Genomic DNA, 16,244 nt, shown 5'->3' with positions numbered 1-16,244 from the left:
TCTAGGCTGTCCTTTAAAAAAAAAAAAAAAATATTAATAGGCAGCAGATCCCCATCCCTGATCATGCTGCTGGCACAGGAGCTTCTCACTCATTTCTTGAATTTCCAGGCGTGATGCTGGGGCAAACATGGCCGGCAGGAGCCCGGCTGTGGGACAGGAGCTGTGCTGCTCTCACATGGGTACCAGCTCCCACAGCCCTTTTTTCCCAGTAATTAATCGTTTCTATCACTGAGATTAGACACCGGTGATGTGTGAAGGGGCACGACGGCAGCTTTGGCAGGAGGGAGAGCCCTGTGCCCTGGCTCCTTGTGGGGATCTACAGACCAGCACAGGGCACCCACGGATGAGGTTTGGCCTTTTGTGAGGGGCAGACAAATGGCCGGGATAAAGATAAATTGCCTTTGCATTTTGTTTGACTTCCTAATGAGGATAACCTCCTGTGTGAGACGGTGAGTCACCGGGCTGCCCGCTCCCACCCACCCCCAGCGCCGTAAAACTTGAAGGGATCTCCTCAAAGAGCTGAGAACAACCACGACCCTTCCAAGGGCACCTGCTCTCCCCCACAAAGCCAGGGCTTCCTTTTCAGGGAAGTTACGAGATGGCCATAAAGGTCAAGGCAAAGCCTTCCAGCAGGGAAATGTGGGTCTCACCCCCCCTCTTGCACCCCAGACTAGTTTGGTGTGAGGGGCATGGAGCCACCCGCACCCCTCAAAAGACCCCGGGGACCCGAGTGGGACCCTGGGTGCTGGGTTTGGAGGCAGAAGAGGGGTGAAGGGGGATGACAGAAGCTGCCTGGGCCACCAGAACCCATCGTAGCCCTGGGGAAAGCAGCCCTGGGCACCCAAGCTGGACACACTGAGGCTTCTGCTGCTTCCTCGGGGGTTGTTATCACAAAAAATAACCAGCAAGCAGAGAAACAGCAAAGGCATAACCAGAGGAGATATTCTTCATTATGGATATATTTTTAAACAGATTTTTAAAAACCCACCAGGGTTTCCCTGGTGTCAAGAGAGCTGTATCTATTTCACACGGGCTCAGCAGTCACCCAGCAGCTGAAGGATGGCTCAGGACTCAGTTCCTCCCACCCAGTGATCCCCGGAAAACAGCAAAGGAGGTAGCACGGAGTTTCTGAACCAAACCACCAGGATTTCCAGTCTCTAAGGTTTCTATTTGCTTCTGCCAGACCATTGTCCCACCAGCCCATGCAGGGAGGAGGGCAGCATCCCTGGGGACAGCCCCCGGATCCCCTGCTCAGCTGGGGTCCTCAAACCCAACAGGGTTTATCCTCCCAAGCACAAAGGCCCAATTTCTCAGCAGTCAGTATGAAATAATTTACTTTTCCATATACCTAAAACCGAGGGGAGATTGGGCCGGGTGCTCCCCTCTTGCTCTGCAGCACTGCAGCTTTCATTGACATTTTTCTCCCCTTACGACAGGGGAATAAATAGAAATTTATGCATGGAGAAATTCTTATGAATAAATCATAAAACCAAGTTCCGCGCGATGCCAGGTATGTTTGTGATTATGCGATGCTGTTATGCAACTGGGTTTTCCTAATCAGAAACACGATATTCTGGGAGCAGGAAACTGGGACGTTCTGCACCACGTCCCCTCGCTCCAATTACCGCTCCCGAGCGGCAAAATCCTCCACCAGGAAACGTCCTGCTCCGAGCTGGGAAGGAAACAGTTCGTGTTGCCTCTTCAGCAGAGCCCAAAGACATGGTAAAGCACAAATATATGAATAAAAAAAATATCCATTATTGTTGACACAGTATTTAATTGTTTTTCACGAAGAGGTGAGTTGTCAGCACAGATTCTCCACTTCAGACCCCACAGGGGACTATGGTACCAGGGACTAAAGTGTCCAGGGCTCCACCAAACCCAAGTTCTTGTCATCTCTCATGTTCAAGGATGAGGAATGATGATTCTGATTTCACCAGCTGCCCCCTCACACTGCAAAGAGCTCCAAGGCCAGCATGAACCAGCGCTCCTGAGAGTCCTGTAAATAATCCTTATAAAGCCAACCACCAAATTTATTTTTTCCCTTTGCATGGGTGTCTGTACCCACTGCTTGGAACCCCCCAGCCATATTTCAGAGGGACTGAAGCACAGCAAAGCTCTTGTACCCAGCCGGGAGCTCCTGGGAACTAGGGACAGGACAAACCCCAGTTCACCAGCACAGATCTGCCTAAAACTCTGACAAAATCCCCTGGAGAGGTCCCTGCCACCCACAGCATCCCTCCCTACCGGAGCCAGGGGAGCATCAGGACACGGCATCCACGTTCTCTCAGCCAGGAGAGAGTTTTGGCCACACAGTTTCTGAGCGAATAGAACATGGGGATGTAAAATAAGGCCAGAGAGTGCTCACTGAGTCCAGAGATAAAAAAAAAAAAAAAAAAAAACCAACCCTGAATTGGAAAGACCCCATGCTGCTGGGAAGTGATGGGCTTTTCTGCCAGCCCCAAAGGATTGAGTGGAAAATGGGGGTTAGGACTCCAGCAAGGCAGCAATATATCTTTAACGATCCCTCGGCCGGCTCCTTTTCAGGGTTAGCCCGGCTAAAACGCTGTAAACTGCAAAGGAAACCCAGAATGACAAACAATTGTAGGAACCTAAAAAACCAAGTTCCTCTGGATTTCATGGGAAGTGCGATTTTAAATTCTCCGACCTGTCTGTCTGAGGGGAAGTGGGCAATAAATAGCAGCCTGGTTGTTATCAAGAGGATGTGAGCTATTTATAAAAAATTCTTGGGCTTTTTGAACTCTGTTTAAAGAGGCAATATCCTTCACTTGGGTAATTGGGGGACTAAAATGCTAAAGCAAACAAGATTACTCAGCCACCTTGGGAAAGTTTAGTGCTTACTTGTGTGTTTCTGAAATTTCGAGCGTATTTAAACAGCTGCGCTGTTATTGTCCCCAAATCCAGAGGGGAGCAGGAAAAAGGTCTTTCAGCCCTCTGGGGACACGGGGACGCACCCAGAGCCCGGAGCTGCTCCCAGTGACCAGGTCTGAGCACCACAGGCTGCAGACAGCTACGATGCTTAATTAACTAATATCTTACATCATCTGAAAAGGGACTTCCACGTGCTCTACAACACGCTGGCTCCTCAGCTGGATTAAATGATCTCTGAGGCAAAGTGGGGGCATCAAGTCCTGTGATAGCAGAAGAGGGGGAGGCTTTGGTGGGAGGGCAGGGAAAAATGGGCACCCACCTGAGGCAGGATGCACCCGACAACACGAACATCCACACAAAGTGATAAAGACCCCCTTTCTCAAGGGAAACTCACTCCATCCCTCTGACAAAATAACTGGTTTTAGATAAATTAGGAAACTTTGCCACCTCCCCATCCCAGAGCTGTACCCAGAAGTTTTTGGAGAGTGGGGCTGAGACCCCAGGGCACAGCCATCCTGGAGGGATGGGAGAACACCCAGGTGGCCTTGGCCACCGTGTCCTTACCCCCACTGAGCCACGTCAGTGACCAAGGAGCAGTAGATTTAGGGCTGTTCAACTGGGGGGCTCTGAGGACAAGCCTCTGAGCTGCTCCCCTCCGCGAGGTCCCCTCGGTGCAGAGCAGCGGCTGAGACACGCCAGGGAAACGTCCCTCCCGCTCCTTCCCACTGTCCCGGGACCCGCGTGTCAGGATGTGGCACCAAAAGGAGCCCTCAAGGGTTTCCACTGGCTGCTTTTTTTATTTTTCTGAGCGCAGCCGTCAGGCAGACAGCATTGCTCCTGTGTGGGAACCACACACAAAGTGTCCTGACAAAATGATGGCATCGTCTAAAATATACAAACACGCTCAAAAGAAGGAAAACCATGAAATTAAGGATAACAAACAACAAAGAGAAACTCATACACAGAATCTGTTAGTGTTTATGAGTCACTAAGGCCTTCCTGTCTCCTCTTATAAATTGTGGGAATCCGCTGTGGTCCATCCTCTCCTCGCAAACCACCGAGGTGCTATTTTCCTCACAGCCCCAGCGCCCGGGGCGGGGGGAGCCCGCTGCACAAATGAAAGATATATTTTTTTTTTTCCATTTTTTTTTTTTTTTCTTCAAAGTAGGAAACCAAATCTGAGGAGCAAATGCTGCGAGGCATGTAAACAGAGGCGACTGCAGAGGCCTTGGCGATGAGATCACCGAGCGCCTTGGCCCGGCGCTGTTTTCCGACAGCGAAGGGCTTAACAATGGAATGGATGGGAAATGCCAGGAAAAGTTAAAGAGCTTTGGACACGAGGGCTTTGCAAAAGCTCATTCTTCATCATTAACAAACAACTTCTCCCCATCCTCCTTCCTTTCTCCCTTTAGCAAATGAGGATGTTCTTTCTTTAATAGATTTTTTTTCTTTTACTCTTAGCATTTCTGACCTCTCCCAGTGTGCCTGTTCAGGACACCAACCCCTGCATCACACCTCCAGGTACCACAACCATCGCCCTGAGTTGTGCTCAGCCTTCAGAGCCCAGGTCTCCCCTCCAGGTCATTCATGGGTTTGCAGGACGGCGCAGGAAGACACAGCAGGAGCACCCCAGGAACTCCCCAAGAGCAAAGAACATCGCCCCTGGCGCAGGCAGAGCCTGTGCAAATGCTTCCCCTAATGCGAGAGAAGGATGTTCAGCCTGTGCTTCCCAGCTAAAACTGGAATACACAAACTAGAACCAGGAACAACAAGGGTTTTTTGGGTTTTTAATGTGAACGCCTCACACAACAGAGGCTCTCGGGTGGCTCCCAGAGAAGCCACCCAGCCTCATGCAAAGCAGGGCCAGCCTTGAATGGCTCATCCAAGCTGGGAGCAAAACAGTGGCTGGAGACGTTTACATAGTTGGGGACTTTTAGTATCAACTTTGTGTGCAAAGATTAAAAAAAAAATACAGAAAAGGATTGCAAGATGCTCTAAAACAGCATTTGATACTGAAAGGCAATACCCAGCCTTGGGGAGAATGGTACCTAACCCTATGGAGCACCTCAACACGACAGTGTCGAGCGCTGCTGAAAGCTCAAGGGAGGATAAATCTTGTGGTCTTACTGCCAAAATTCCCTCCTTGCCTTTTTCCTGGGGAAACATCACTGGCCACTGACCAGTTCCATAGTTTCTAGAGTTTTAATGGAAGGGCAGACCGGCGCAGGGCCCGTGGGTTGGGGGCTCTCAGCAGCACACCCTGCACTGAGATTCCTGTCCAGCTCACACCATTCCTTCTGACAGTTCTCAAAAGGGGTTTTCCTTTTCCCCCTGGATTTCTTGGCTTCCACACCACAAGCAATAGAAATGAAGTTATTATAATAACGATTACGCTACAACAAAAAGGCTGCCCCCAAAATTACAGACTGTGGAAGAAACAGGGGAGTTAAAAAACCCTGAAATGTCAACCATAAGTGTTATAATTTTATGGTTGCTCTCACTGGAGGACACGCTCCAGCAGCCCCTTTCATCACCAATAGCATCTCCCTGGCCAGAGGAGCCCGGAGCAGGGGCTTGGGGAGAGGCAGGGACCCTGCTGCTAACCCGGTTAAAAACACCACCAAAGAAAGATTTTGGTACTAACAGCACAGTGGGTTACGGAGTGGAACCAAACCAGGATTTTTACAGGTATTTTGTACCACTGCAAGTGGCTGCAGGGTGAGCAGAGCATCTCATGGGCACCAAACCCGCTGTGCTCAGAGCGAGGATGGGGCCCGATTCAGAAAGCTCTACCCTTTATGTCAAGAAAGTCTTTTTCACTCTTACACACACTATTAAAAAGCCTGTACCATGGCTCGAGGGCTCCGGGGTGGGCAGGAGTCACTGCAGGAGCAGCCTCAGCATCCGGCCCGGTGCCCGAGGGGAGCAGCCATGGACAGAGGTACGGCACGGAACCAGCAGCACCACTCCCAAATTTCAGCTCTATATTGACTGCCAGTTATTGGGAAGTATAACAGAAACCTCTCCATTCCCTGAGGAATGTTAAAGAGATAGTTCAAGTAAAACCAAAATCATGTAAGTTTTTTCAGCATCCACACAAGTTGTGATTTCTGGACTCTTGTAACGGGCTTGTCCATTCAACGTCAGGTTCTTTCAATGTAGGATCACTTGTATGGCAACTGAGCACAGAGCCAGGGAGCCCGATCCTGTGACCTTCTCCACAACCGAGATGGCCACCAAAGTGATCTGCACAAGCCACACCTGGCCAGGAGCAGCAGAGATGGGCAAGTGATGGGGCAGGGGCTCTCCTGCCTGGCACGAGCACCAGCCTCACCGCCAGCTCCTGGCACCTCCACCTGCTTTTAAACTGTGGGAACACAGCAATTCCCTTTTCTCCTCCTCAGCCTCAGCCAGAGGCTGCAGCTCCACTCGCACACAAAACCACCACCCTCCTCTTTTTCTAGTTTTTATTTGCTTTTGTCCTATTTCATACAAAAGTTGGTCACGTGTTCGCAAAGGTGCCGGGAAACTCGCCCACCCAAAAACACATCTCCTGCTTCCTCAGCCCGGGGGAGGATGGCATCGCCCCCACAACACAGACACGAGGGTGGCCTTGCAGGAGACCCTCGCTCCAGGCCTCCAGTTTGTGCTGTTTGCACCATTCCTGGGCCAGCCTGGAATCAAAGCCATGCCCGAAGGCACAGATTTATATATAACCCAGTGGAAAAAAAACCCCTGGTGTGTCCCCCCTGGGATCTGCTCAGGTCCCAGAGCCCCTCTCACACGTGGCATCAGGCACATCCCAGTTTCAGTACCTCCATAACACGGAGCATGTGGTGGGCACTGGGAAAGGCAGGGCTGACACAGAGCATGAATAAAACAATAGGTACCACTCACCGCCCCGAGGGCTTCCCCATACCGGGACTTCGTTTCCCTGAAAAACAAAGAACAATTCCCTGCATCGTGTATTGATGGGTCTTGGGTTTGGTCCCCAGTACAAACACACACACACACACAATTTTTTTTCTTTTACATTTTTGCGTGATGACTTGCATGACAAGCCTAATAAAAGCCTAGACAAATAACCCAAAACACACAAAAATGTAATACTGTTTCATATTAACTTCCAAAGCACTTCACTGGCTGTAGGAAGAAGCGGCATTAAAACATCAGAACAAAAAAATAAACCATGTATGAAAAATATATATGTAAAAAAAGCCCACTTAGAAATCGTTGACTGTTATGGAGTTGACAATGAGAAAACATGTCATGGTGGGCAGAGCTGCTCTTGGGGCACCGTTGTGCAGAGGTGACTGATCTGGAAACAGACTCGGGCAGCTATACAGAACAAGAAAACCCACTTGCTCATCCATCAAGAGCTCTGTTGCACCCAGGGCCCCCCTTTGGGTGAGGCTTTGTGGGTTTTGGGCCATGGCGGGAAGGTCAGGCTACAGAACCGGGGCAGGTCCCAGGGTGGGAGATGCTCCAAGGAGGACATGTGGATGGAAGAGCCTCGTGGGTCTTGGCACAGCCCCACCAACACCCTGCCAGTGTGAAAGGGTGGAAAAGCCTGGAGAAAGCCTCTCCAAGAGCCTGTGCTGGGTTTGGTGGGAAACACACTCAGTGTGGACGTGTGGGGAAGGATAACATGGCACCAGCCAGGGCTGCTCCATGTGGGACCCATCGGACACTGCAGCTTCAGCCCCAGCCAGCTCAGCTGATCTGAGATCTGCCCCTGCCTTCAGAGCCCCAGGGCATCACCCCACTCCTTGCAGCAGCAGGAGAAACAGCTAGGAAGACACCAGAGCAGCAGCGTGGCCCAGGGGGGCAGGAGCGACCCCCATCCCCGACCTGGGGACAGCCCCCATGGGAGAATAACCCCCATCCCACTGGGCAGAGCGGGGCTGCGGTGGATGGAAAGTCATCGGGTCTCAGCAGAGCAGAGAGGAGGTTCTGGAGAGGTTTTTCTTGGCAGGAGCCCATGGGGCTCTCGCTTCCTGCCCAGCAGGGGGGACACCCCCCCAGGGGACCCTGAGGCCAGAGCATCCCATTTCACGTCCTGCCTCCCGGCCTCGCTCAATTCCAGCCTGGCCAGCAAAGAACAGCCTCTACCCTCCTGCCAGATGGGCCTGCTGGCCAAAAACCCCAAAGAATATTAGAAAAAAACATCCCCAAACCCATCTATACTGTAACAGAACAAACAGACAACACGTGCACTTTAAGCCGGGATGTCTCTTCCCTTCACTCCCCAATACATTTATAATCTACCTGAGGGTCTTGTGAGCTTTTTTTGTCATCCAATGACCCTAATGGTTTGGGGAAACAGTAAAAATTTAAGAGTGTGATCCATATCTACATGAACTGCTCTGTATAGAAAAGGGGAAAGTTCTTCACGAAGCTGATAGTGGGCTGAAAACAACCTTTTCTGCCTCTGATTGTGCCAAGCAGCTGCAAGAAAGAAATACCAGCAGGAATGGAAAAATGTTTCCACTTATTTTCCTAGGCGACCTGCCATGGCAGAGCCCCCGGAGCGGGACGGGGGGCTCCTCGGCAGCCGGGGCTCCCCACAACCCCCCCTTCCCAGGGCTCTGCCCCCTTGCCTGGGTCAGGAGGGAAGCATTTTTGGCATCTTGCTGCAAAGGAGCCGGCCCCTCTCGCAGCCTGGCCAGCCCCACCACGGGCAACCTGAGTTGGGTGAGTGGAAACCGGCCCCCGCTTTGCAATGCAGAAACCAGTAGCTAAACTTTAAACCACTTCCTCTACCTCCTAACAATGCACAGAGGAATTTCCACAAATCCCAAGGCTGCCCTGACTTCCATTTCTAAACTTGGAAAAAGAAATACCAGGACATTCCTTTGTTGTTCCAACTCACTCGCTGTTTGATCTGGGTTTTTTTTTTTTCTCCAGCTGAGCCAATTAAAGAATCCCAATTTCCCCTGGAAAAAGAGGCATAAACCGGTAACAAACAATGCGTTCGCTTCTTTGATTTTTAACTAACTGTTTTCGAGTTGGATGAAAACCTGCCACCTCATTCTCGTCAGCATGGTTTAATGCTGAAATAGTGTTTTGGCCAGAGAGGAGGGAGTGAGAGAGGCATTTATCCTGCATTCCTACCCTCTGAAAGGAAAAGGCCTTGCGCTGCATTTATTGAACAGCCGCTACTTCCGATCACAGGAGCAGCTTGGAAGGTATTCACCCCCCAAAAAAATCACCCCAGCCCCCAACCAGTGCCTGGTGCAGCCCTCCAGTCCCACATCAGCTGCTGGGGCAGAAATTCCTTGACACTTACACCCACTCCTGGGAAACCTTTCGATTCTTTGCTTTTATTTTCAGGGTTTTCATCCTTTTGTCTCCCCATCCCACCTGCTGCCCACTCTGACCTACAAAGACTCTGTCAGTACAAATCACTGCGCTGAAAAACAAACCACGCACTCAGATGGGAGGCACTTGCCTTCAGTCTGCTCCAGGAGGTCATTAGAGAAGGTAAGGGAGTTTTTAGAAGCTCTGAGAATCAGGTCTGGGTGCCTCAGCTGAGCAGAGATGAACACCTTGACTTGCAGCAAGTCTAATTGCTAATCAGAAGCCCCACAACCAAAAATAATCCAAGCAACCACATAAACACAAATAAATGGCAAAGCTAGTAGGGTGACTCCTGCCTCAAGTGTAAGGAAACATCTATTCTTCTGCCAGGAAGAAAGAGAGACACAAACCTTGAACTTGAGGAGGAAGGACCGGGTTCCTGTTGTTCAGCTGGAGTAATTAATTGCATATGTATCAAGAGAGGCCAGAAGGGGAAACACGTGCTGTTCGTGGAAAGCCAGCACGGAGCCAGTGACACTGGCTGGCACTGGTGGGACAACCTCGGGGAGGAGGCGACTCCTCCATCACCTCGGCTGCAGCTCTGCCAGGAGGCTCCAGGGGCCCTGGTCCAGCAGTGCTGGTGGCTGAAGACCATCACCATGGCCTGAATCCAGCCCTGTGTGGCTGGATGGAGCCTCCAGGTACTGGCCCAGTGCAGGCAATGGACAGCCATGTCCTCAGCAGCCTGGAGCCCGAGGAGACCCAAGGAGAGATATGCTGTGGTGCAGCATCAAAGTGGTGTTGGGCATCATTAGTGAAATGTTCTCATGATATGACGGAGCTGAAGCTCAGACCTCTGTCTTTCTCTCTCTTTTTTTTTTTTCTAGTGGTATCTTATCATCCAAGAGCTCATTAGCCAGGAATTCCTCATGCTGTTTATTTTCCATTTGCCCATATGTTCCCCACAAACTCAGCCTAGTCTCTGTTTCAAGTTTATACTTAGAAGCAGTAATTGGACGGGATGAACAAAGGCACGAAGGAAGGCAACACAAGCACAAACAAACTTACCAGATGTTTTGGATTCCTGCATTTCCCCAAGAAGCAGGATCCTTAATGTTTTGATCATGTCATCGCAGCGCAGAGCTGTTGCAGTCCAGACTAGAACTGGCTCCTCTCTTCCGACTACTGGCCACAGAGACAGTCATTCAACTCACCACCAGTCACCCAGATCTGCTCTTACCCTGAGCAAAAGCAAAACCCAAACCCAGGACGTGCCTTTCCGGCATCGGTGTTTACAGCAGGATTATCCCAGGGATGGATTTGGCTTTAGACTTTGAAACAGGACAAAACGGAACTCCTCAGTTCACACAACCTGCTCCCAAGGTGGACCAAAAGCGCCGTGCTGAGCTGAGGGAGAGCCACAAGAACCAGTGCTGACCACAGAACTGAGCCCAGCAGTTCTGACCCCCCAGCCCAGCAAATTCCCCCAGCTCCTTTTCTAAATTCTCCTACCCACAGAAGGATGGCAGTGCTCGGGGAAGAGCTGCTGGCAGGACAGATGCTGACTGCCCAGCAGTTACCTGATGGGCACATGGCCATGTCCCTCCACATCCCCTGAGGTTTGGAAATGCTCTCATGAGCACCCATCAGCCCCCCAGCACTATTAATTGAACTGATGCCACCAAGAGATGCAGCTCCTGCTTCCACGGGGTGAGATGTCCCCCCATGCCCACCTGGGACAAGGTGCAAAGCCCCATAACCACACTGATTTCTTAGTGCCCCACGGCCCAGGCTGGAGGAACACAGGCTGGGGCATCATCCCCGTCCCCTCCCCAGCTTTGTCCCACTGCTCCCTCAGAGACACATCACCCACCCGAGTCCATCTGCATCAGGGATTTGCATCCTCAGAGACCGACACGGCTTTATGTTCAGAAGCAAAAGGAGCTGGTTGAGTTGTGTAGGTGTGAAGCCTTTTGTGCATTTTCTTCTTTCAATCCAAGACTGCTTCTTTCCTTTAAGTTTTATGCCAATTCAAAATCAATTTAAACTTCACCAGAACAAGACAGCATTAACCCTAAACGGGGCTTTGCACTAGTTAAATTAAAATGGTATATGTTTGCTTGTAGATAAGGCCTTGTTTTTCAATACAGCTATTGCAAAACACTCGGGACAACATCGAGATAGTCTACAGAACGGAAAGAATTAAAAAAAAAGGGATACTGGCAATTTTGCACGGCCCAAGAGCAGCAGACAAGAGCTGCTGGAGTGGGGAGATGGCATCTGCATTATGGTTAGCAGCCTTCTCTCCCATTCAGAGAGCAGCAGTGAAAACAGGCCGTAAGATTAATGAGAGGAAAAACTGTGACCGCAGCAAATGGAATGACTCATCCCTACTCGATGGTCTTGATTTCTAATCTGGAATAGTAATTTTCTGCTGGACCAGATTAAAAATATTTCTCCTCCCGCGGAGCCCGCAGCCCGTGGGGACCCAGCAGCCCACACCGGGAGCACCGGCCGCCACACGGGTTTAATGGTGAACAAATCCAGCCCCAAAATTACCCGAGCTCTGCCTCAGCAACGCACAGGAGAACGCAGGCTGGGGGCGAGAGAAAGAACCACACGACAGAGAAATCCCTCCTGTTCTAAGGAGCGACAGAGCCCTTCAAACACCCCCACTGCGGGCTGGCACAGATCGCCCGAATACACGAAATTAATTAAAGGGAGAACACTAAAAGCAGACTAAATACTGGAAATCGTGTACCAAAGCACAGCTCGCATCATGATCGGAAGGGGAACTTCCCAATTTGATTGCAGAGAGCAATTTACTTCAATTAGCAGGGACATAAACAGAGCACTTGCTTAATAGAAGTATTGCATCTCCAAAAAAGCCAGCCTTCTTAATCCCACCTCCCCTCCTGGCACTTGTGGAGCTTCCAAAGCCTGTTCCATGAGAGATGGGCTGAAATAACCCTCTGGTTATCAGTCAGTCCTGTCTCCTGCCCAAACACACCTCCAGCAGGAACATGGGCACATTCCCGTCAGGACATTTAAGCCACATCCCATGGCTTAAGGTCCCAGAGCCTTCCTCTGCCGTCGCCACCGCCTCCTCCTCCTCCTGGCGGAGCCCGGGAGCTCAGCTGGCCCAGGCTCTGCCCAACAGATGGATGAGGTCGTTCCCAGCAACTTTGGAAGTTTGGGCCCATAAAGTGGTTCTTCCTCCCTGTTCCCAGCTGGAGGGTTTGGGGCAGTAGATCCTGATTCTCTGGTAAAAGCCTTTTGACCAAACAACAACGCACTGGGACCAAAGGACAAGGGGCACGTGGTACCCAAAGCATCTCCTCCCCTCTGCCCTGCACCAGAGCCCAGCACCGGATTTATCCCAAGCACTTTGGAGCTGCTTTATGTCCTTCCAGCTGCACATTGAGACAGCAGTAAAATTCCTACAAGAATTTTATTTTTGCTCCAAACTAAAACCAGGGGGAGATGAGGGCACCCACAGCAACACCCTGCACAAACCATGGGGATTAAGCCCAAGCAGCTCATGCTGAAGCTCAGACACCAGGCTCTGCGTCCCACACCACAGGGAACCATTCCCTGGGGACTGTTTGACACCGAAACCCCCAGCCCTACCAAGCAGCAGCCCCTTTCAGAAGGGGCAGCCCCTTACCCGGGCACTCACTGCCCGCCTGATGAGCCACCCCAGCACCAGGAAACAGCCCCGAGACCTTTGCTTTTTGCCAAAACAGGAGCTGCTGGACAAGGCGGGGGGGACCATCCCACCTGGCTGTGCCAGCCCCTCTGATTCTCAGCCTGGGAACGGTGATGGCACCATTTACTTGAACCTGCTTCGCATTTCCCAGATAAAAGCACTCCCTTCTAACAGAAAAATCACTTCTGAAACATTTTGAGAAATGTTTTTGAGAAACAAGGCTCTCACTTGCCCTGGGCACTCACCAAGTCCTACAGCATCTGCTTTTCTCAACCCCGAGCCCCAAAGCCAAGCCCAGTTTGCCTCGATGAAGGTGTTCACAGAGAGAGCTGCCCCAAGCTATGAACCAGACATTCAGTGTCTCCGCGTCGGTGCTGTACTCACCTCCACCTGCTCAGCAGCCTCCATCCCCAGGACCTGGCCCATCACGTCCCACGGAGCCACCCAGACACCTGAAAATGAAGAATTAATGAAATCCCTGGCAGCATCCTTCAGCCCTTGGGAGCTGCAGCCACAGCTCTGCACTGGCAGCCTAAGCCAAGCACCAGCCAGTGCAAGATCCCACCCCTCATCTCTCTCCTCTGGCAACTAGAAGAAAATTTACCCTTCCAGGGTCCCCCACTGCCTGATCCTGAGACCAGGGCTGGGCTGAGGAGACACCAGTCCCAGCTATAGCACTGGGATGAAGAGCTCCCAGCCAAGCTCAGGAGAACCAACTCACCTCTGCACCAGCTAACTATCCCATCACCATTGCTGCAGTCACTGTCCTGGGCTTTATAGTTTAACCTACAGCTGTTTCAGTGGGTTTAATTTACTTTTTTTTTTTAGGGGGAGGGTTTAAACCATCATCACTGCAAAGCCAAGCTCTGTGTTAATCTTTACATCATTGGCTGCACCTGCAGACCTCAGCCAACCTTTAGATTTGCTGGGCATGGGGGGGGTGGGGTTTTGGGGTTGTTTTGTTTTCTGAGGGGCATTTTGCAAAGTCAGAGTTAGGTCTTTGGGTAGAGATAAGTTAATGTGTTTCTGCTGCCCTGCTCCTGAGGTGTGGGGGGCTCCCACCAGTTGCTCCCACCAGCCCCTTCAAGAGCTTCGTCCCCAGCTCCCGAGCAGAGAGATAAGTGCCAACAACCCTCCACGTAGGATTTTATGCTGGTCCCACTTACCTCCATGCAACTCAGAGAAATCTCTCAGGCCTGTCCTTGCACAAACGAGGAGCACACCTCACACCAAAGGATGCTGCTGCAGTTTGTAGCCTCTTTGGGGGTCCCAGAGCTGGGCTGGGGGTGAAGGCAGCTGCCTCTCCCCCCCAGCAGGGCTCCCCATCACCCTGCTGCAGGCACAGAAACCCCAGAACCAGTAACACCCACCCACAGCTGGGGCTTTTGAGCATTCTGCCCCGGTCACAGCTGTGGGAGGGAGTCGGCAACGACCACAGCTGTGTGTGGGGAGCAGGGGGGCACAGCCGGGGCATCCAGCCATGGCACTGCCTGGCCTCCGAGGGCATCCTGCAGCCTGGCACGGCACCCCACAGCACCGCAGCCTCCCATGGCACTGCACAGCTTCATACAGCAGCACAGCTTTTGTGTTTTTTCCATTTTTTGGCTGTTCTGTGCACCCTGAGAAGCCATAACAGCAGCACAGGAGCCATGTCTGCGGTCACAGCACTGCACAGCCCCAGCACCATGCCCCATCGTGCTCTTTTTGCCACCAGACCCTCTGTCCCGGTGGCAGCAGGAGGGTGGCCTCAGCTTCTCCATCCCCTCACACCCCCAACAGGAGTGGCTGGTTTTGGGGCAGGATGATGCTGTTTGGGGGAGCCACGTGCCACAACCCCAAGGGAGCAGCCACTGCCTTGCTCCCGGCCCAGGACCTTGTGTTTCCATCCCACGCAGGAGGGTGTTTGGTAAATGGCCACTGCCACAAGCCCAGGGCAACCCTGGCTTTCAACCAGCCACAGCGGAGGGACCATCTCTGGATGGAAAGTGAACCCCCCAGATTAAACCCAGGGCATGGTGCAGTAACTCACCACCACATCCCCAAACCAGTACAACACGTGTGTAGGGGGACTGGTGGAGAGGAACGTGGTGACAAGGAGCCCAAAAACATTAAAAGGATGGAATCTGTGGGCAAAAGTTACTTAAAGCCCCACCGGGAGGACGGGCAGACCCACAGCAGGAGGGGCAGCTCCACACCCCCCCGGCTGCATCCCGGCCCCGCGGTACTTGGCCATGGAACATCTGCAACCCCTTTTCTTTTTTCTTTTTTCTTTTTTTTTTTTCCCCTCCTCCCAGCTCACTTTAAAGGTCCAGATTAGGGCATAATTAGAAAAGCAGTTAAAGTGGCGACCTGGCGAGGGCAGTGACCCTGGGCGGTGGCAGGAAACACAGCGGTGGGTGGGCTGGGGGTGCAGCCCCCGCAGGGTGCACAGCGCCCCAACGCACACCGGGTGGGGAAAGCTCCTTCTCCACCCCCCGTCACCCCCTCGGGTTCCTCACCACCATCTGAGGCACCATCTCTGGAGGTGTTCGGGTAGACATGGTCCTCGGGAATATGGTTTAGTAATTCTTATTTCCTATTTCTTATTTATTTTTTTTGTCAGAGGTAGGTTGATGGTCGGACTAGATGATCTTGAAGGTCCCTTCCAACCTAGAGGATTCTATGATTCAACTGCCTAAAGAAAACAGGGGGTTTTGGTAAAACGGCCGATGCGATGCCGAGCGCCCGTCCCACGCAGCGTTGGCACCGCTCACCCTCGCACCAGGGGTCCCGTCCTCTCTCCATCCCCCAGCCCGGCTGCACCGTGTCCAACCACGCAGCCAGGGACCACCACACCCTCACGCATCCCCTGGTGCTGCTGTGTGGCCCATGACCCATCCCAGTCCATCCTGAGCGGGGTCTGAGCACTGGACCCCTCGGCTCTCGGCTGTCGGAGCCCCCGGTGCAGCCGCCTGCCGCCCCCGCGCTCCCTTATCGCCGCCGCGACCTTTGCTGGTTGCAGATTAGGGGCTGGAGCCAGTTGGATTTGTTTGATTTCTGTTGATGGTTATTAGGCAGAGGAAGTGCCAGAAGGGATTTTGACCTCCAGTTTAAACCTATTCCAATTAGAGCCACTGAGCCTTTAATTACCGCTCTCCAGCCACTTCAGCTAAAGCAACAACAAAAACAAACACAGGATCTGGTGGAAGACGGGCTTTTCTCCTCATCGGCTCTTCCATCTCCTCTGTCCACGCGCTGCGGGACGGAGGGTGAGGGGCATTTTGCCCCAAGAAGCCTCTCGTGCCATCTCTGGACCTGGCAGCCACCGCAGGTGACACTGCTCTGGGGTGATGCCCATGGGCAG

Source organism: Calidris pugnax, unplaced genomic scaffold (genome assembly GCF_001431845.1).
Source record: "Calidris pugnax isolate Ruff unplaced genomic scaffold, ASM143184v1 scaffold27, whole genome shotgun sequence".
NCBI classification, from domain to species: domain Eukaryota; kingdom Metazoa; phylum Chordata; class Aves; order Charadriiformes; family Scolopacidae; genus Calidris; species Calidris pugnax.
This window is presented reverse-complemented; position numbering follows the sequence as displayed.